Raw genomic sequence first — 22,407 nt, forward strand, 5'->3', positions numbered from 1 at the left:
TGCACGTGAAAAAAAGCCCTGTGAGAACAATCTGCTTTGGGTAAGGAATAATTTTTTGATGTGCTTTAGACTCGGCTTCTTCTTTGGGCATCCAGTTTGATTCTCTTCCAAACGTGGACCAGTGTGGGTTGTATCATCATGCTGCAGTTGGGGTTTTTTTTGGGGGGGAATGGGGGCGGGAGGGGTTCTTGAGGCGATGTCCAAGGGTATGCTTTCTCAATAGCTCACCAGATCTATAGTGTCCTCAAAGGATCTTCTCTTAACTGCACCCCCTCCCACCCACCCCCGCTCCCATTTTCCCGGTGGCTTTAGCTAACTCTGCCTGCGAGGCGACTCTACACAGAACAGGTATCTGTTGGATGTACTTCCAGAACTGAAAATGCCACTCAGAAACCTCAGCGTCCCTTTTCCTTGCCCTCCCCGACTATTTTATATATATAAAACCTTGTTAAATCTCACCAGCACATTAAATTAATGTTTGCTACCATGAAGCTCAAGTACTCAGCTCACAATTATAGGTGGTTTGCAATTGAACTTGGGCAACTGCACCGCAATCTGCAGATTCAAGGCGCTGGGCAAAAGTCAGGCTACCTGAGCCGCCTAGATGGGATTAAGCACACTGCTTTATCAAGTGATGTGTTGCAATATTATTAATTTAAACCTTAACATCTCATTGTTGTGATCCAAGCTGCATGATGTAATGCAATATGACAGCCATTAAATTAATAGAAAATAGAATTCATCTCTCAAAATTTCACACAAAATAAAGGCACAGAGACAGACAGAAATAAAGGAAGAAAGACAGACAGATAAATACCTTTAATATATATTTTTTTTCTGTTTCCAAAGGAGTCTGCCTCTATCTGGCAGTGTTAGGAGGACCACAGAGCATCAGCCGTTTGCACAGAGATCCCCGCCATCTTATTTATTCCTCTGGGAGGCAAAGCAGTGACTATATTCCTATTTTGTTCCTTTTCTTTCCAAGAGTGGATCGCATAGACATAATATGCTGTAGGTGAGAGGGCACGCATCACCGTTTACGCGTGACACAGTAATAGGAAATTTCCGGCCCCTCTTAGCTTGAGGAGGACCTCCCGCAAAGACCCTACAACTCCTTCAGGTAGTAGCCACCTACTTGATTTATAATCCTACAGCGGCGGAAGAGGTTAGCTGAGTAATTTGGATCACTAGATTTTGCTAATGAACTCGGGCCAGAGAGAGAAAGCACTTTACGTGGCAAAGGCTCCATTTCACCTTCCTGACGCTCCACATACTTTATCTCCAAATTTTTACATTATTTATACAGAAAGGGAAATGGTTCTCTCAGAGGAGAATGAGTGGGCAAAGCATCTCTGCTGATAGAGTATCTTCTAGGATTCACGGCCGCGAGGACGCCCTGTCTCCGTGCGACCAAAATAGGGCTCCCGGATTTAGCAAAGAGACATACAGGAGGCCCAGTTCAATTTGACTGTTTGGTAAACAACAAATAAGGCGATATTTTGGACGCACTTCTATGAAAAGTCGCTTGCTGCCTCTCTGCAATTCAACTTGAACGGCGCCTCCCGCGTGTTAGCTGGGAGTCTGAACTGAAAGGAGGTGTATTTGCCCCAGCGAGGGCATTGCGGGAACGTCAGGAGAGAATGCCCTACAGAGCTTGGGGAAACTGAACGTATGGAGCAGTCTTCTGGCGTCTGTGGTTCTCAGTGGAGCATTTTTATTTAGCAGATCACTATAGGCTTCACTGAGCTTTGAAATAAACTCTTGGTCACTTTTTTCCCACATGGATAAACAAGCTTTAAATGATGTCGCCTTCATATTAACCTCAAAGAGACTTTTCCACTGTTGCATGTTGTATAAAGGAAATACATAGTGGTTCGCACACCTGGGAGTTCCTGGGACCTTCCCACCAACACCACTGGGTATCTTCATTTATCTCCATAGACCACAGTCTCAAAAGCACTGACCTTGTATATAGCCACAAGAACGGAACGCAAGTGTTCAGATATCTGTACAAACAGAGAGCTGTACGTGTATATGATACAGTCAAACAATATAGGTACCTTCCTGTCCCCAGCAGCACTATTCGTCACAACCAAAAGGTAGAAACGACCAAAGGGGTCATCAGCTGATGAATGGATAACCAAATTGTGGTCTTTACTTACAACTGAATAGCATTCAACCATTAAAAGGAATGAAGTGCTGATACGTGTTATAACATTGGCTGAGCACTGAAAACATTATGCTAGGTGTTAAGCCAGACATCAAAGGTCACGCGTTTTGAACTTCTTACCAGCTACAAAACAAAAAACAAAAACCTTCTCATTTTCCATAAAACGTATTAAATGGAAGACATTTCCACACAAGGTATTAACTAAACTAATATGAATTGAGCCCCTCATAAAAGGGTTACTGGTAGGAGCACCTGGGTGACTCAGTCAGACGCCCAACTCTTGATTTCAGCTCTGTGCATCATCTCGCGGTTCGTGAGTTCGAGCCCTGCGTCGGGCTTTGTGCTGATGGTGCAGAGCCTGCTTCGGATTCTCTCTCTCCCTCTCTCTCTGAGCCTTGTACTCTCTCTCTCTCTCTCTCAAAATAAATAAATAAACTTAAAACAAAACAGGTGCTCCATTCTGGGCCTGCTTACTGAGCTGAGCCCTGCTCACCACCCGGGCAGGACACCTACCTACAGTCCCTTTCGTCACTGTCATACACAGCACCTTTTGCCTGTGACAGGCCACGTGCTGTATGGTCCTGGGACTGTAATGAATCTCAAGTAATCGTGGGGACAGGATAAATCTCAAGGGGCTTAGAAAACAGCATAACATAGTAACTCAATACACGTGCTTCGAGAGCCGGACTCATCGGGTCCCTCCTCAGCTGTGTGACCTCAGGCAATTCCTGAACCCCCGTGACCTCAATTTTCTTATTTGTAAAACGGGGGAAATAAGAACATCGACCTCCCAGAGCTGGTAAGGGTGGGGGTGGGGGAGCTGAATCAGTTTAAAGCGTTCCAAACAGTGCCCGGCACTCACCAGAACGGCTAAAATTACCAACTGGCGCCACTAAATCCCGGTGAGGTTACACAACCAGGATTTTCACACATTCCTGACGGCGGTGTCACACGCACTCTGTCACCGCTGTGGCAAACCATTTAGCACTTTCTTATGAACTCAACCCACCTACTCAATGATTCAGCAATTCCCCTCCTAGGTCTTCGCCCAAAAGAAATGAAAACCCATGTTTATAAAAAGATTTGTACGAGAATGTTCACTGCAGCTTATTCATACTGAAAAAAGAAAAACAACACAGAGACAACTCAAGTGTCCGTCAGCAGAAGATTGGATACACGGGGTCTGTGGTCGTATAATGGAATAATACTTAGCACTAAAAAGGAATGAACTAGTGATACACCAAGGAACACAGCGTATTTCCAAACCGTTATGTTCAATGAAAGAATCCAGTCCCTGAAGAGGACATATGCTATATGATTCCATTTTTGTGAACTTCAAAAAACAGTCATGGGGCACCCGGGTGTCTCAGTCAGTTAAGCATCCGACTCTCGATTTCAGCTTAGGTCACAATCTCACAGTTCGTGAGTTTAAGCCCCGCATCGGGCTCTGTGCTAATAGGAGCCTGCTTGGGATTCTCTCTCTCTCTCTCTCTCTCTCTCTCAGAAATAAATAAAAGCAAAAAGAGACAGCCAAACTAGTCTATGGGGATAGAAACCAGAGTAGTCTTTGCCACTGCACGGCAGAACATGAGGGAACTTTCTAGGGTGGTGGTAGTATGTGATAGGAGGTAGAAAATGTTTTCTGTAAAGGGCCAGAGAGTAAATGTTTTAGCCTTTGAGGTCTACACACAGTCTTTATTGCATATTCTTCTTCTTTTTAAAATAATCCTTTAAAAATGTAAAAATCCATTCTTAACTGAGAGGCCACACAAAAACACTCCACCGGCTAGATTTGGCCGCGGGATTGCAGTTTGCTAAATTCTGGTCTATTCGGGGTGTTTGTTACACGGCTGTACACATCTGTCAGACTCACTGAGCAGTACGGTTAAGACCTATGCATTTTCCTATATGTATTCAGTAAAACAGAGAGCAGTGTCCAGAAGTTGAGCTAATATTCACACGTTGGCTAATATTATTTTAGCTTCACGTTAAACGATATACTTATTTGTTTTTAATTAGAACAAGAAAACATCGTTCTTCCACTCTGTAAAATCAATTCAAGCAATATATTTAAGGCATCCGTTGTGATTCCCTCAACTGCCTAGACACACGGATCCGTCCCCTTCCTACAAAGAGAATTTCATTTATAAGGGCAGTACCTTAAGCCTAGGAACACTCCAACGCAGAGGATATGGTCTCGCATCTCTAGGGGTCTTTGAACCCTTGTCAGGGAAACGGGCATCTGTCATGGACCAAACTGTCTGTCCCACCTGATGCCTACTCGAGAACCACCTCTCCTTCCACAGGACAGCTTCCTACCCAGTTAGAGTCCTTACCAGTGTCACGGCTGAGGACAGACGCTTCTGAAGAATTCCTTGTAGTTAAGATCTCCCAGGTAACAATTTGAAGCATTTCCAACGGCTAAGACACTACCTTGAGAGTATTTTCTATACATTCACACGTCGCTTTTCGCTCATTGCTGAAGAACGCTCTCTATGGGATCCGCCATTCCAAACTGCTGAGCCAAGCAGGATTAGCGACTGTCACAAAGCAAGTTCCACGTGGAGTGGAGAGTCCTCATCTGTTTCCAGCAGCAGAAGTTCTGGTATTGGTGGCAGCGAGAAATAAAAAAGCACTTTGCCAGATGAAGCGTTAAGAGGACACTGGAGCGTGGCCCCACAAAATAAATTATTGCACTTTTTCTTAAAACTCCTATCAGAACCAAAGTTGAACTTGGTGGGGGGAGGGGGGTGGGCTACTGTTAACAATTGGGATGAAGAAGAAATAAACTCCTTCATTAATGGAGTTAGTTTAATTAAATAATGTTTAAGCATTTGTTATGATAAATACTAATCATCTTTTTTTTAATTTTTTTAATACTAATCATCTTTTATTTTTTTATTTTTTTTTTAATACTAATCATTTAACATCGCCACGTGCGATTTGAAGAAAGAGGGGCTGACTGCTGTCCTCGGGAAGCCCACAGTGCCATGCACAGATGAGGTGGGCACTCTCACCACCATCGTCCCGTCTGTCACCGTCTTGGTGATAAATATTATTGATTTATTATTACATGAAATACTATTTATTTATGCTTGGCCTTGCACTAACCCTTGAGACACCCTGACCCATTTAACCCTCTCCAAAAATAACCCTGGGAAATAGATCCCATTAGTACACCCATTCTACAGATGCACAACTGAGGCTGCTCAGAAAATAAATAGCTTGGGGCACCTGGGTGGCCCTGTCGGTTAAGCGGCCGACTTCAGCCCAGGTCACGATCTCACAGTTTGTGAGTTTGAGCCCCACGTCAGGCTCTATGCTGACAGCTCAGAGCCTGGAGCCTGCTTTGGATTCTGTGTCTCCCTCTCTCTCTGCCCCTCTCCTGCTTGCGCATGCCCTCTCCCTCTCTCTCTCTCTCTCTGTCAAAAACAAATTAACATTAAAAAAATTAAAAATAAAAAGAAGGTAAGTAACTTGGCCAACCTCTGACCCCAGACAGTGATAGAACTTGCCTCAGAACCCAGTTCCAAGACTCCAAACTCTATGCTCTTAACGCATGTCTCTTTTCCTGCATCTCCAAAGACAACTGAAAACATAAGCAATGATGGACCAGGAAGTAGTCTCTAAAAGTTCAGAGAAGCATCCAAGAGGACCAAGCACTAGAACGGAAAAACCGTGTGAAGTCAGACTTTGGTTTCACTTGGAAATAGGAGTCATTCCTGAGCAGGCAAAAGTGGGTGAGGCTGGCGTTTCATCAGGAGACCCCCACTTCCCTGGGATAGACTCCTGGAAATGTCAATTAAAAAAACATTAAACTCTCACAAGGGAACTTCAGTCCAATTAAAACAGCTTCAATTCATTTGCTGTCAAGTATTATCTTTTTACAGATACCATGATCTGTTCAAATTGATCAGAACATGATGAATATTTCAAGAAATCACTCTTCCCCGCGGTGGGAACAGCGATATATCATAGAACTTTGGTCAACGACTCATACCACCGTACGGCAAGGGGACACTGATGTTGCCTGGTACATGGAGGCGGGGTACTGTGTCTCAGATACAGGGTGCTGCGTCTTTTCTGTGCACGGAGACCGACGGGGAGAGAAAGGGGCAGCAGCAATGAGGAAATGATTCCAAAGGAATAGATCCACTCTAGAAACATCGAACTGGCAACTGCTTGAAAACTGGGGACTGGGCAACCTTCCTGAGCTGCTGTAAGGCATGTGGTTGGCAAACGAGCTGAGTGCTGGGGCAAGACCCTGCCGGCCCCACCGCTGGGAGGACCGTGGTGGCCGAGGGGCGTCTCCACAGCCTTCCCTGGAGAGAGGGACTCTGGTGAGCAGGAGGAGGAGCGGTTCTCCTTGGCCTCTGTTACTATGGCAACCTTCCCCTTTGTTTCCCTGGATCCAGAGCTGCTGCCTCATTTAGAGACTGGCATCAGGTGAGGCAGCTGCGTGATGGCATTAGGAAAATGAGGAAGTGGAAAAACAGCACTGCTTAAGCAAACGCACATGCACACATCCTGGCACCGGGAAGGCATTGTCAGGACGAGTTTCCAGACCTCTTGCCACTTTCTTTTGAGCCAATCAGCAGCATATGATTGCAATTGCTGCTGAATAATATGCTCGGGGAATTTTCGCTTTATTCTGGCTGTCATTTGGACGGTTGCCTTGGACGCGTTCTTCTGTTGCCCACAATACTTTGCTCTTCCTTACCCCACGGAGGGGTGTCAGTGTCAAGGTCATCCCCTAACAGGCTTTCCCTGAGCACGCCCCACCCTCTGCCAATGTTCTCTCTCGGCATCCCGAGCAGTGAGCACGGTTCACAAGCCTTTCACTGATGCTCTGTGCTCATCAGTTTTTGCTCTGTCTCCTCGGCTAGATTACAAGCTCCGCGAGGGCAAGGAGGCCGCCATTCTTACACAAAGTGCCATCAGATGAAATGCGCCGGGCAAGTGGCCGTGAATGAATATTTGTGAAATAAAGGAAGAATCCGCTAACTCTGAAAATGTGATTTCGGATGCTGACATACTAAGAGCTGCAGTAGTGAGTTGGAGGCTCTCCATTTGTTTTTCTCTTCAATGAACAATCAACAAGAATCATATTAAGACCAAAGACCATGACCTGAGTTGCGAATCTATTTACTCTCACTGCTGTGTCTGCCTTCACTGCAGAATTTCCCCATGTCTTGAGGCAGCCTGGTTATATATGTACAATGGAATAGTGTAGGGGATGAGAGAATGTAAATTCAAGGGATGGGGGCAGAATGCCTATCAGGTCTTTCTCCACTGGCTTGTGGCCACAAGAAAGGCAGCATCTCGGGACAGAAGCATTCAGAATGCTCAAAGGGTGAGTCCAAGGAAGAAATCTCCACCGTAGGGAGAGAGAAGAGAGAAGGGGGGCATAGGTGAGACAGAGAACAAAACAAGTTCTGCAAATGCACCGCATCCTTCCCGGATGCACTCGCTCTTAGAACCCCCATGGGACCATTGGCCTTTGCCGTCTCCCTGTATAAAAAGTTGATGATGAAATCTATTGGTTGCGGGATGAGTGGGGGCGTGGCATTCCTCCACTCCATAATGCTATATCGTTCCAAATTTATAATGCACATGAATGAGAAATTGGATGAGTTTTACCAAAAAAAAAAGTATATTTTAGTCAACTTTGATGAAACTTACTCTTTCCAAAATAGTGACGCATTCCGTGAAATAAAACGATTCGGGAAGAATGTATGATAGTTCATACGTATGCAAAATCAGTAGCACCAAACAAACAGAAACCAAATTAAACAAACAACTAGATTTGTTAAACAAACAAAAAGCTAGATGAAAGTATCTGTCAGTTCCACAGCAGTGACGCAAAGTGAAGGGATGAACTTCATAGAGAAGCAGAGTATCCTACCTCCCTATGTCTAAAGAATAATTCCTGAAAGGTAGAGGCCATGAGCCATTGGATTCCTGCTAATTTGTCAGTGATTATACTAATGACAAAACCAAAATTATTTCAACGAGTGGAAGATAGGTCTGCCTTACCTGAGAACCCAAAAATGATCTCAAGTAAGATTCTCTACCTCACTGGCTAATGCAGCCAAGGGTCTACACTGTTCCTCTTTGCAACAGTTTGGGCTCAAAGGTCTGAGACGAGTGTGATTAGCCAAGTCTAGGTTTTGAGCCAACATTACTAGGTCTTTGTCCTTGCTCCTGGCCCACAGCTGTTAAATCCTTGGAATTTCATAAGTGATAAGAGTAGTTATAAGGGTGAAAGAGAATCTTTTGTTATTCATAACAAGCCCCTTTCAACCACACCTGAGTTTATGTTGATGAGGTGACTTTTGGAAAACCCTTAAGGGGGGGCGGGGCACCAGTTGCCAGGGGAACCAGCCCTAGTTTAGAGGGTTGAAACTTTTTGTCCCATCCTCCAACTTTCAGGGGAGGGGAGAGGGGCTGGAGATTGAGTTCAATCTCAATGATTTAATCCAATGATTTAATCAATCTCACATACATAATGAAGCCTCCACAAAAACCCTAACCGAAGGTTGGGAAACATGGAGATGCTGGGAAGGTCGAGTGCCCGGAGAAGGCATGGAATCTCCGTCTTCCTTCCCCCACACCTGCCCAATGCATGGCTTCCATTTGGCTATTCCTGTGTTATATTACTTTATTTCACCAAAATCCTGTTCTTTGGGGACAGCTGTCTTCACCCTACAAATAGATCGTACTCAATTCATATGGTGGCAGCGGGGCGGGAGGTGGGGGGTACGGTTCTCTTTGTTTCAAAGATGGGTGGCCCAGGTCACAGTAAATAGAATTTTCTTCCCCTCTGGCCACAAAGAATATTTTTCAATAGGCACAAGACCCAAGCTGAGTTCTCCTTGAGACTTTTGGCTAGCAAAAGAGACTTCAATCAAAATAATCTGTAGGGTCCAAATCCAGGAATTAATAAAAATGCTATTAATAAATAAGTCATCAAACCTATAGAGCTGTGGTTTTCAACCAGGCATATCTGGGTGGTTTTTGTTGTTTTAAGCACACACCTGGTCTACTCCAAACAAATCAAATGAATCAGTAACTCAAGAAGAGTCTGATGTATCTCTCTAATTAAGAACCTGTTTTATAGAAATACTAGGTTCTTATGAGCAATTAAACAGTTTTTACATTTTATACAGATCCCCAACAATGAATATGTAGAATAAAATGTCAGAATATTCATTTAAGCTTAAAATGCTTAAAAGATATTTGCTAGAGTAAAACTTTATATCACAGAGCTGTTGGTTAGAGGAGCAGGTTAAAGTTAAGAATGTAGGAAAAACGGGGGCGCCTGGGTGGCTCAGTCGGTTAAGCGTCCGACTTCGGCTCAGGTCATGATCTCATGGTTTGTGAGTTCAAGCCCCACGTCGGGCTCTGTGCTGGCAGCTCAGAGCCTGGAGCCTGCTTCGGATTCTGTCTCCCTCTCTCTCTGCCCCTCCCCAGCTCACACTCTGTCTACCTCTCTCTCAAAAATGAATATTGAAAAAAAGAGAGAAAGAGAGAACATATTTTCCTTGAGCTCTGACAAAACTCCTTGTGAGAACTCTTACTGGCCAAACCTGGATCATGTGTCCATCTCTAAAACAATCACTGTGGCCAGAGAATGGATATTCTGACCAGTTTGTGCAGGATATTCACTTCTGGAGGTTTTGGTGCAGGGGTAAAGGTTGGATGAATGGTATAAACTCTACCCAAACCAGACGGGATGGGTTCTCCACTGGACAGAGGGATTCTATTGTCAAAAGGGAAAGAATATTGAGCAGGTAAAACAAAACAGCTGTCTACTAAAACTCAAGTGTGTAATATCCAAAGGGGTTTGTACAAGAATAAGTGTTATTTAGAATACACTATTGGGGCGCCTGGGTGGCTTAGTGTCTGACTTAGACTCAGGTCATGAGCTCGCAGTTTGAGTTTGGGTCCCATGTCAAGCTCTGTGCTGACAGCTCAGAGCCTGGAGCCTGCTTCCGATTCTGTGTCTCCCTCTCTCTCTGCCCCTCCCCTGTTCATGCTCTGTCTCTCAGTAATAAATAAAAACGTTAAAAAAAAAAAAAAAAGAATGTAGGAAACAGCCATATTAGACAGGATTCTTTTGGTTGTAAATGGCAGAAAACCCAAATCAAAGGACTGAGTTAAAAAGGGGAGGACTGATTGGCTCATATAGTTGGGAAGTCCAGGGGCAGAGTTAATTTCGGGTACAGCTGGTCCAGAAGTTCAAATGGTGGTATCTGGGCTCCCTCTTTTTCTCCATTTTAGCCCTACTTAGTTTGGCTTGGATGGTAGAGGAGATGACCCCACACCCCTTCCTCCCCAGGATCCCTGGCTTGAAGCTCAGAGACCCCCATGGAAAGCAGACTTCTTCTCTTCAATGTCTACTTGCCATTTCCAGAAAAGACCCTCAGCGGCTCAACTAGTTAACATCATGCCTGGACAAGCAGAGTGATGCAGATAATGAGTCCCCTATTATGAGAGGACCAATCTGGGTCACAATGTCACAGAGTGGACAATCATAATTAAAGGCTTAGAGGAATACCTAGCATGAGGAAAGAGAGGCCAACGCTACTCCCAGCCTAACCATGCAATGGGATGGGTAGGAAAATAAAAGTCAACACATGACTGCTACACTCATACCTAGACTGAGCTCACATTGTTGACATCCCTTCATTCTTCATTATGACCTACCAATGACTTTCCAAATGTCTGAAGTCAATAAAAAATAAATGAATACAATACTTAGCAACAATAACAAAATCTTACTATTGTTCAAGTGCAAATCAACGAGCATGCTACTGGCTTAGAGGGCTGTCTAGGAGAGCTCAGATCCACAAGAACCCTTCCTCAATTAGAAGCGAGTCTTGGAGGGACGCCTGGGTGGCTCAGTCGGTGAAGCGTCCGACTTCAACTCAGGTCACGATCTCGCGGTCCGTGAGTTCGAGCCCCGCGTCGGGCTCTGGGCTGATGGCTCAGAGCCTGGAGCCTGCTTCTGATTCTGTGTCTCCCTCTCTCTCTGTGTCCCTCCCCCGTTCATGCTCTGTCTCTCTCTGTCTCAAAAATAAATAAACGTTAAAAAAAAATTAAAAAAAAAAAAAAAAAAGAAGCGAGTCTTGGAGCATCTGGGTGGCTCAGTCAATTAAACGTCTAACTCTTGATTTTGGCTCAGGTCATGACCTCAGTTCATGAGTTCGAGCCCCCATCAGGCTCTGTGCTGACAGTCCAGAACCTGCTCGGGATTCTCTCTCTCCCTCCCTGTGTCTCTCTCTCTCTCTCTCGCTCTGCCTCCCCTACTCATGCACACTCTATCAAAATAAGTAAATAAACATTAGAAAAAATATTTTTATTTTTTTAAAGTTTTTTTATTTTTGAGACCGAGAGAGACAGAGCATGAACAGGGGAGGGGCAGAGAGAGAGAGGGAGACGCAGAATCTGAAACAGGCTCCAGGCTCCGAGCTGTCAGCACAGAGCCCGACGCGGGGCTTGAACTCACGAACCGCGAGATCGTGACTTGAGCTGAAGTTGGACGCTTAACTGACTGAGCCACCCAGGCGCCCCAGGAAAAAACATTTTTAAAAAAGGAAGTGAGTCTTAGAGGGCAGCAAAATTCTCTCCTTCCATTCTAGTGAAGCTACTTTTCTTAATGGTGAACCGAATCAAAGAAAAGGGAGGCATCTCGCTATATCTCATGTGATTTCTGCCAAATCCAAAACTCTTCAGTGACACCTAGAAGAAGAGTCCAGTAAACCCACTCTGAAAAAAATGTCAAATGCTGGTTTCTAAACCAGCTCACACATGGAAATAGCATAATTAGTACAAATAGCTACATTTCCATGAAGATTTCCAGTCAAGGAGCTTCGCAAATTAATTCCACTGGAATGATACCCTTTCAAACAACTCCGCCTGTCTTCCATAATCACTACACATACACGGGAAGTCTAACTGGAAAACCACACAATAAGAGTTCCAGATATACCAGGATTAGGAATAAAGAATATGTCTGAGGGGCACCTGGGTGGCCCGGTCGTTTAAGTGTCTGACTTCGGCTCAGGTCGTGATCTCACAGTTTGTGAGTTCGAGCCTTGCATCGGGCTCTGTGCTGACCGCTCAGAGCCTGAAGCCTGCTTCAGATTCTGGTCTCTCCCTCTCTCCCCCTTCCCAGCTCACACTCTGTCCCTGTCTCTGTTTTTCTCTCTCTCAAAATTACATTTAAAAAAATAAAAAAGAATATGTCTGAAACTGTGGGAAGAATTTTAATATCTCAAACTGTCAGAAAACAGAACCATTTCATCTGATAGGCTATGTTAGGACCTACGGTTGAACATAAGGACAGAAGGACAGAAGGCTGACCTGGTATGCAGACAACAATGAAATGGAACTCTTTAGGGGCAGTGGCTCGGTTGGTTAAGCGTCTGACTTTGGCTCAGGTCATGATCCCAGGGTTTGTGAGTTTGAGCCCCGCATCGGGCTGTCAGTGCAAAGTCTGCTTCAGATTCTCTCCCCTTCTCTCTCTGCCCTTCCCCTGCTCGTGCCCACTCTTTCTCTCTGTCTCTCTCTCTCTCTCTCTCAAAAATAAACAAACATTAAAAAAAAAAAAAAGAAATGGAACTCTTTAGTAAGTGAGCCAACCAGAACTCACACCCTTTATATGAATAAAGTTCCATGAGCTATGGAGCTTTAAATTTCCATGGGCTATAATATTTGCATGAAATCCATGAAACAATGTGTTATGGATTGAAGCTTTCAAATCTGATTCAATCTGATCTGAGGGAAATCTGAATTAAAGGTTTGAACCAAACCGTAAGGCAAACCCCAAATTAATTCAGGGTATGTTAATGCCAACATTTTGTTTTACACATAAACCAAAGGTCTTAATTTTTAAAAATTAAGTTATTTTCAAAGAAAGTATGGATTTGCTTTGTAACTCACCACAAGAGACTACAGTAGCACAACCACCACTTAACAGAGACATTTGGTTGATTTATTCAGCAGGTATTTATTGAACACCTAATATGTACTAGCCTTTCTGTGCTCAGGAGATAGTGACGACCTCCGTAGATTACACCACTGGCCTCAGGAATCCCAAATTCTAATGGAGGGAAACATAAAAATCTGGAAAATAAATAAACGCACACACAAACTTCAAACTTTAGTTTCTCTGAAAGCAGGGGTTGGCAAACAATGGCCCGCAGACTGTTCCCGGTAAATAAAGTTTTATTAGAACACGGTTTATGCATCATCTGTGCTGCTTTTGTGCCACCGTGGAGTGCTGACTAGTTAAGACATACACTATGTGCTCCACAAAGCCTAAAATATTTGCTGTGTGACCTGTTACAGAAAAAGTTGGCCAGCTCCGTAAAGAAACAGAAAGGGTGCCCTGTAAGGTGACCGGGATGGAACGCGAGTATAAGGTCTGGAAAGGACTCACCGAGGCAGTGGCATCTGAGTTGAGAGCTGAGGAATGGGAAGAAAACAGGGTTTTAGACAAACAGAACGGTATGCAGGTGTGGTGGGTGTTCTTGTTTTATTTTTAGTGACGTATTTGGCCTTAAAGGTGACGAACATGTTACTGGACGGTAACATCAAGAAAATCTCAAATGGCAAAATAAACAGACCCAACACTTTCCACTTGTGCCTTGTGCAAGGTGATAAAAGCATTTTCAAGTTGTCTCTGGATTTGCATTCAAAAGAGGGAAGGGGTCCACAGAGTTCAACAAGCACCTCTGGGAAGAAGGGACTCATCGGTGCCCTCTCCATAACTGCCTCGCCTTGATTTCTGTGGACGAAGGGTAGAGCCTAAACGCATTTCTTCACAAAGTCTTTCTCCTTGCTCGGCCTTGTCTCCAACTGCGATTTCCCTCACCTCCGCGTCTTTGTGCCGATAGAACACATCTGCTTAGAACGTTGCTGGGCATAGCTTTTCCCAGAAAAGGTATTCCGATATCATCTGGGGAGAAGCAGAGAGTCGAGACCAGCGACTCAGAGTGAGTAAGATAGTGAGGGAATCCAGATGTCTACGCGAAAGCTCTTGTTTATTTCCACCCGCGCGTAAGTGGCCCTTGTCGTGGGAGCATCGGATGCCTTGCTGGCCAGAGATGATTGTTCTCCTCCCGTGATGCTCCACGTCTCCAGGTGGGGCCCTTCTCCGTAAGGTTAAAAAACCCACTTTACCTTTTGTGTGGTATCTTACACCAACGTCTCTTTAAGCCTCAATTCTCACATTAGATTGGAAACTATTTCAGATGAAAATCCATACTTAGCAAGCGTGTCCTTGCCTCTGTGAAAAACCTCATGCTCCATTTTCATGATACTTGTGGTGGTTTGGGGTGGATAAATTAAATCTGCTTTTCTCCTGATTGCCTTGCTGGCCTTCTTTGTAACTTCACTTTGTATTCCTTTCTGTTCAATACTTTTCAAAGTACTGAGAGTTTAAAGAGGTACAATAAATCCCAGATCAGTTTTTAATGACCACGGTAAGCCTGCTTGTAATATGTCAGTAAGCTGAACCTAAGAGCCAATGGGGAATAGGCTATTTCTGCCTTAGTAATTGCCTCCACAGAAAGATTTATAATGTCATTATCTGAATCTACAAGAAATAACTCATAGAGCTGAAATACCCTAAAAAAATATTACAATTCTCTTAAAATCTAGTCATTCATAAATGCTAAATCATAAAACTTTTTTCAAGATGTTTTATGTTAAAAGTAAAACCCAGTAAAAATATAAATGCTCGTTTCTTAATCAGATTCCTCATTCTTTATGTATCTGTTTGGAGCTTTGCAGTTTTCTGGGCTATATTTACAAACCTAACATTTGGCTGCCAGAATCTCCAACCACTACGAGAAGCCATGGTGTCTGAAAAGGCATTTCTCGTCACCTTTTTATCTCTGTGTGATAGCAAGGAGGAAGGAGGAAGAGGGTTAGTTAGTGCGGCAATAAAATTAATTTCAGCAATAAAAGTCACCTTTTCCCCTAATTTCCCCATGAAAAAAACCCACACTAAACTTCCTGCCAAATGCACCCCAGAGCTGTGTTAAGCCGTTTCTGCAGCTTTCCTTCCGCGACCTCCTCAACGTTTCCAAATCAAAACAAGATCAGTCATTTCTTTCAAATAGCAGGAAACATCCTCCCCAATTTGTCCAGAGTTTAATAAAAAGCTGGTAGCCACATTTCCTCGTCTCCCTATGCCATAAAATAGAGCAACATTTATACTAATTTCTGCAGTGCAAAAATGTTCTTTGCAGGAGAGAATCTATTACGGTTTTAAAAGGACACTTAAGGTGTTTTTCATAATTTGGAAAATCATATTTTCTCCCCTTAAATACAGTAATTTGGCGCAAACATGAACAGTGAATCAGGCTTTTTTCAGAAATTCCTTCTTTCCTCCCGTTGCCTACTCAAGATTGGGATTTTATTCACATGTTTAATATCTAGGATTGCAGCTAGGCCTTTGAGGGGGGTGGGGATGGAGAGAGAGGGTTATTTACAAGCACATGGGGAAGAAAAAAAACCTTACATCTCTTGTTTGCCATTCTTTTTTTTTTTTTTTTTTTTTTTTCAACGTTTTTTATTTATTTTTGGGACAGAGAGAGACAGAGCATGAACGGGGGAGGGGCAGAGAGAGAGGGAGACACAGAATCGGAAACAGGCTCCAGGCTCCGAGCCATCAGCCCAGAGCCTGACGCGGGGCTCAAACTCACAGACCACGAGATCGTGACCTGGCTGAAGTCGGACGCTTAACCGACTGCGCCACCCAGGCGCCCCTCTTGTTTGCCATTCTTGTTGCTGCCCCTTGGAGCTGACCACCATTATGCCATTCCTTGATTATTATTTCCAATTCAACATCTCCGTAAATGGGAAATCAAGTGTCTCGAGGTATCTTTTTTTTTTTTAATTTTTTTTATGTTTATTTATTTTTGAGAGAGAGAGAGAGAGAGAGAGAGACAGAGTGTGAGCGGGGGAGGAGCAGAGAGGCAGGGAGACGCAGAATCCGAAGCAGGCTGCAGCCTCCGAGCTGTCCGCAGAGAGCCCGACGCGGGGCTCGAACCCACGAACCGCGAGATCCTGACCTGAGCCAAAGTCAGACACTTAACCGACTGAGCCACCCAGATGCCCCTCTCGAGGTATCTTGATTCAACATATCCCAATTTGAACTAACCTTCTTTCCAGGAAAGTGCCAATCTTAGCCAATGACACTACCTGTCCATCTGTTTCCTAGGAACCATAAACTGAGGCCGAAAGACAAGACCTCTGGTCTTCTCTCACCTCATGCATCCAGATAATTATGGAGAAAATGTCTACCTCCAAATATCTCCCAAATATGAGTATTTTCTTCTCCCACCACTACCTGACTAATTTCTCACCTGGGCAACTGCAGCTACCCGCCAACTCGTCACCCTGCACGTCACTCCCTTTGGTGTCCACCAGCCACACAAAGGCCAAAGAGGTCTGCGGAAAACTCAGATCTGATCACAAGCCTCTTCAATGGCTTTTTAATACCCTGGGTAGAATCTAAAGTTCTTTTCGTGGTTTCCTTCAGAACTTGGTGACTAATGGCCTCTATGACTTCATGACATTGCTTTCCCCACCCTGGAACCCCGCCAGAAGCTGGAATCCTGGCCACTTTTTGGTTCTTGGGGTACATCCATGGTGTCTTATCTTGCTGCCCCACACATGCTATTCCTTTTACCTGGAGTAGCCTTCTCTTAGCCCACCTCCTTCCTCACCAAACTGCTCAGAATGTGGTCCTCAGAGAAGTCTTCCACACTCCATGGTCTAGAAGAGCTTCCCTTGTTGTACATTGTCTTAGCCACCTGCATTTTTTCTCCTATAGCATTCACCGCATTTGACGTCATTTGCTAAATGATGGCCCCCTTACCTGGAGGCGCCATGGTGGCAGAGAATATCTCTTTTCTTTAGCACTGTATCCTCAGCCACTAGCAAAGAATACCTTGATAAATATTGGATGGATGAATTAATGTTATTCCATAATTCATCTTTCTATGTCAATCTCTACCCCACACATTCATCCCCTCAACAAATATTTATTGTAACTTACTTATGCCATGCACCATACTAAGCATTAGGATGAGCGCATAATATACTAGGATAATCAAGACAGAGTTCCTAGTGGAGAAGCAAATTAATTAATTGACTAATTAAATTACATAGTATACATATTACATAAACAATATATAGACATGTATATATAATATATATGATAATTTTAGATGGTATTGAGAGCTGTGAAAAATATACCAGAATCAAACCACAACACTTCAAGGAGGGGAAATGTGGAGAAGGAATTGGCCACAGACAAATCCAGAGGAGGGAAGGTCCACGCCAGAGGCTTAGCAGGTAGAGGGTTCCTTGGTAGAAATAAGATTTATGGGATCAAGCAGGACAGTGTGGCTGGGACATTGGAATCTGGGGGCACAGATGCCTAAAATGAGGTGGGGCCAGATCACACAAGACCATGGAAGCTGCGGTGTGGAATGTGGATTTTATTTAAGTGCCACAGGAAACCATCTGGCAGAAGGAAGGAATGACAGGGTTGGATTTTTGTTTCAGAAGAATAAGTCTGTTTCTGCTTTTTGGAATGGGGATTAGATGGGGGCCATGAGTGAAAGCGAAGGTATTCAAGAAGTGGTTTTAATTTGGATGCAAGCTTCAAGACTTCCCATTGTCTATGGGATAAAGCTCCAATTCCATCACGATGGAATGAGATTTTAGGTTCCCTGAGGCCTGGCCCCTGCTACCCCTGTAGGCTTACCTCTACCCACTCCTTGGTGGCCCCTGCACTATAGCTGGTCAGCACACGGCACCTTGAACCCCCCTTCACATTTTCCCTTTAGCATTTGACATACACCGACTTTTCTTTTTCTAATTTCCCCATAGCATGTGTTTTCTCCCTCAAACCTCATCTTCTACCTGGAGACATCAAAACACTCTTGAAGACCAGAGCAAATTTTCTTCTTCCTGAACAATGGGCCACATCTTTAAAAAAAAAAAAAATGTGTATATACTGCTTGCCACTTCTTGGATTATTGCTTTCCAGTATTGTTTACCTCTTGTTTAGTTATCTCACCTTCCCTGTGGGTGCCTATATCCCATTTCCTCAAGCACAGTGCAAAACCCCCAAGGGCAAAGACTTTCCTTATGTTTCCGCAGAAACCTCCCCACAATGGCTGCCATGGCGCCATACCCACAACATGGCGCTCTCTGCTGACCTGCTGTGGAGGCAGCGCTAAATGCACTTGTAAGAACTGAGGGAAACACCAAGTTGCCTCATGACTAGGTAAGTAAAGGAGTTGGAAGTTGCAGAGATACACTTCAACAACAACAACAACAACTCTGCTTTTTAACGGCTTCTTTCCTGGAAGCCTCTTTCCTATAAAAACCGCCAGCTTTGAGTAGAAAATCGGATATGGAATATGAAAGAAGCTTGATGCGCTGTTGATCATTAGCTCTGAAATTCTAATCTGGCTTGAGGTCAGAGATTTGGAACTAAGCCCCACGGAAGGAGCAGCTCAGAGAAGCCCACTAAGGAAAGGTTGCCATGGCCCTGGATAAATTCGGTGCTCACACGATGTGAGATTTGAGGGTGGATTGTGGAGAACAGAACTGAGGCCAGAGGAAGGTAAACCCTGCTGAGAAGACAGCCATCAACACAGCCCGGCTGTGCTGCACGTCAGAACCGTGAATTAGGTTTGGGGAGAACCGGCCTCTGGCTTCTCATTTCTTGCCATGTGTCTTCACCTACTCAAGCAGGCATTTCACTGACAGGTTAAGACATTTAACACGAAATAACAGAAGGACAAAGGAGCATGGCTGACTGAATCACAGCAGTGGTATTTCTGTTCTCTAAAGGTAGTTTCCTGCGTTTGCCATGCTGAAAGTCTGTAAAGGGGACCCTGGAAACTCATGGGGAGGAAGGATGAGAGAGATCTAATCAACTGTATGTAGAACGTGGAACTGGTGGCTGCTGGGAAAATCTCACTTATTTTCCAAGACTTTTTTCTTTTTTTTTTTTTTTTTTTAATTTTTTAACGTTTATTTTTGAGAGAGACAGAGCGTGAGTGGGGAGAGGCAGAGAGAGTGGGGGACACAGCATCCAAAGCAGGCTCCAGGCTCTGAGCTGGCAGCACAGAGCCCGATGCGGGGCTCAAACCCACAAACTGTGAGATCATGACCTGAGCTGAAGTGAGATGCTTAACCGACTGAGCCACCCAGGTGCCCCCCAAGACTTTTTCTAAGAGAAAGAAGAAGGTAATTCAGGAAACATGGATGGAAGGAGGTAGTCACAAACCGCTCCCCTGGGATTAAGAAAGCTAGAAACCCTGGTGACATCCTCTAAATCTAGAGACTTAGAAGACTCTATTAATTGTGCAAACTCCAGAACAATTCACTTGATCTTGACACTATCAACATTGGGGGCTGGATTATCCTACATCGGGGGGGCTATCTTGTGCAACATAGGATATAGGCATCCCTGGTCTCCACTCACTAGATGCTTGGAGCCCATCCCCAACCAGCTGTGACCAAAAATCTCTCCAGACATTGCAAAGTGCGCCCTGGAGGGGAGGGAGGTGCAAAATCACCTCCAGTTAAAAATCCCTGAGCTACCGTCAGACAGACTTGGGTTTCAGTTTCAAATTTGCCATTTCCGCATCTGTAGGATGGGAATAAATATCAGCCGCCTTAAAAAGCTGTGGGGAATAGTTAATGGATGAGGTATGTAAACCATGAGCACAGTCAGGCACGTACTAAGTGCTCGACAAATATCAGCCATCGCTATTCTTGTTACTATTATTTATTGATCATGGCCCAGGAAGAGAATTCCACACTCTTAACATTAGTTTTGGCTCCTTTAAGCGATGGAAAGAAAAGGGAATTGTTTTTCATGTGATATTACTTCTCATGCCTGCTAATGAAGAATCATATATATCTCGCCATGTAATTTCTCACAGATGAGCTCAAGGCCCCTGAATTCTCTTAATCTCACACTCCAAATAACTTGGGCATCAAGGAATCTTCCAGTATTTGCCATCGAGGAAAGAAAGAAAGGGTTCATTTTTTTTTTTTCGCATTCAAGTCAATTTCCAAAATGAAACAGTAGACGAAAGTCACGCACACCAATTACCTAATTGTGAAACTGCATCCCTGTTTTTGACATAAATAGTCGTGAAGTGGTAAGTTTTCAGCATGATTGTTAGGCTGATTGCTGAGTGCCAGATATCAGAGGCTAAAGAGGTTTTAGCCTGAAGAATTACTCTAGCATCTTTCGGTTGAGGGAAAATCACTTTAAGTAAATTAAAATAAGCTACGTCCTCTGTGTCGGCCCTAGTAACGTCCCACTTGGGTGTGAGAATTTGTGGTCTCGTGGAGGACCATAAATGGGGGACGAGATGTGGTACAGAGAAGAATCATTTATTCTTTCGTTCTCCCGTGATTGATTGTGTTTTGTTTTGTTTTGTTTTTAAACTGAGAAGAGATATGAGTAGGAAAGGGTCTCTAACTTTGTAAACAAAGCTTTCTCTTGTATGTGACCTTCACAGTTAAGCGAGAGAACAAATGGTAAAATGATGCAGGTAAGCTGTGTTTCCATGGAAAACAACTAGATGTATGGAAATTCTATAATGCTTACCAAAAATAATGTATCAGTTCATCAACGTTGTTCATTAGATTGGTAGACTTGTTCTGTAAAGGACCAGACAAGAAATACTTTAGATGTTGGGGGCATATACAGTCTCTGTTGCAACTACCAAATTCTGCTATTACAGCACAAAAGCAGCTATAAAAAAATATGTAAACCATTGTATATAAAAATGTATATAAAATATGGAAAGTGAGGTTGTGTTCCAATAAAACTTTATTTACAGAAACAGGCAGCAGGCTGCATTTGGCCCACAGGCCCTTGTTTGCTGACCCCTGCTGAAGGTAAAACCCCAGAGAATGGCCAACCCCAATACCACTGGCCTTTGTTATTCTATCTGTCCTTTCAGTGCATTTATGACCCTTTTTGTGCACATACCCTCAGGGAAATGATAAATACACGGCAGCCTTTTCATTTTTGTGTGACTGGACAGAATGATCGAGAAGGCTGCTCGTTTTAACAGAATTATTCCAATGTCTTTGCAGACTAAATAAGCCTAGTATGGAACAGCACATTTAATTTAATTTTTCCCCTCCAAAAATAAAAAGCAGTCATATTAAGAAATCCCATCACTCAACACTGAGAGGAAGCCCCTTCAAGTCTTCAGAGCTAAGGTAATTACTGGCAAAGAACCCCTGATGAGAGATCCTTGAGAAATGGAAAATGTACCCAAAGAACTAATAAAACCCCAGTCAATTGCTGTTAGATACCTCTAAATAGAATGCAGGGAGGAGATAAGGGTTACAGGGTTACAGGGTTGCAGGCATCCAGCTCAAACAGAAAGTCAGGGGGAAGGACTTCAAGAGAGTGTTGTGGACAAAGAGCTGGGGGCACAGGAGGGAATTTGCAATTTCCCCCAGGATACAGGCCTAGAATACAGTTCATAGCCCCAGTGTAGGTAGGTTACTGGTACAGGTCAAGAGAGTAGGAGGGCAAGAAAGGGGGGAAATGCCATCATCTTGGAATTAGCTATATATGTGGAAATAGTTGACAATTTCAAACAGTGTATGGGAAGGAAGGAAGGAAGGAAGGAAGGAAGGAAGGAAGGAAGGAAGGAAGGAAAGGAGGAAAGGAGGAAAGAAAGAAGGCAGAGAAAGACAGGAAAGAGGGAAGGAAGGAAAGAAGGAAGGAAGGAAGGCAGAGAAAGACAGGAAAGAGGGAAGGAGGGAGGAAAGAAAACAGAGACCAGCAGATGAGCAGCCCATGAAATCAGAACATAAACGGAGAAAAAGTGAACCTAATTAATATGGAAGAATACCGGAAGTCTCCGGGCCCCTGTCCATAAAAGGAAGTAGTTGGGTGCAGGGCTAAATTCACCCTCCAGTAGGAGACCCAGGCAGCAGCTCTGTGTGTGGCAGAAATGGGACAATGAGTGATGAGCAGGTCACACACCTGCTACATCAGAAGGGAAACCCTCTAGGTGACATCACGGAGCCTCCTGACCGTCAGAGAAGATAGGAGATTCCCAGATTTTCTCTCAGGAGCATCTCTAGGTGGATCTGTGAGTTTGTCTTTTTTTTCTTTTATTTTTTTTAATGTTTATTTATTTTTGAGAGAGAGAGAG

At 44.0% G+C, this 22,407-nt stretch overlaps 1 long non-coding RNA gene across 1 annotated transcript in view; it reads right to left on the reverse strand.

Annotated features, from left to right (window-relative positions):
* LOC122215399 overlaps nucleotides 1–22,186 on the reverse strand; it is a 41,001-nt gene extending 18,815 nt beyond the window's left edge. Inside the window, exons 1-3 of the long non-coding RNA XR_006200355.1 lie at nucleotides 22,102–22,186; nucleotides 20,835–20,887; nucleotides 17,067–17,138 (exon numbers count right to left, since the gene is read on the reverse strand). This is a non-coding gene — a long non-coding RNA (uncharacterized LOC122215399). The remainder of the gene's footprint in view (nucleotides 1–17,066; nucleotides 17,139–20,834; nucleotides 20,888–22,101) is intronic.
* Nucleotides 22,187–22,407: the final 221 nt, after the last annotated feature.

Source organism: Panthera leo, chromosome A3 (genome assembly GCF_018350215.1).
Source record: "Panthera leo isolate Ple1 chromosome A3, P.leo_Ple1_pat1.1, whole genome shotgun sequence".
Taxonomy (NCBI): Eukaryota; Metazoa; Chordata; class Mammalia; order Carnivora; family Felidae; genus Panthera; species Panthera leo.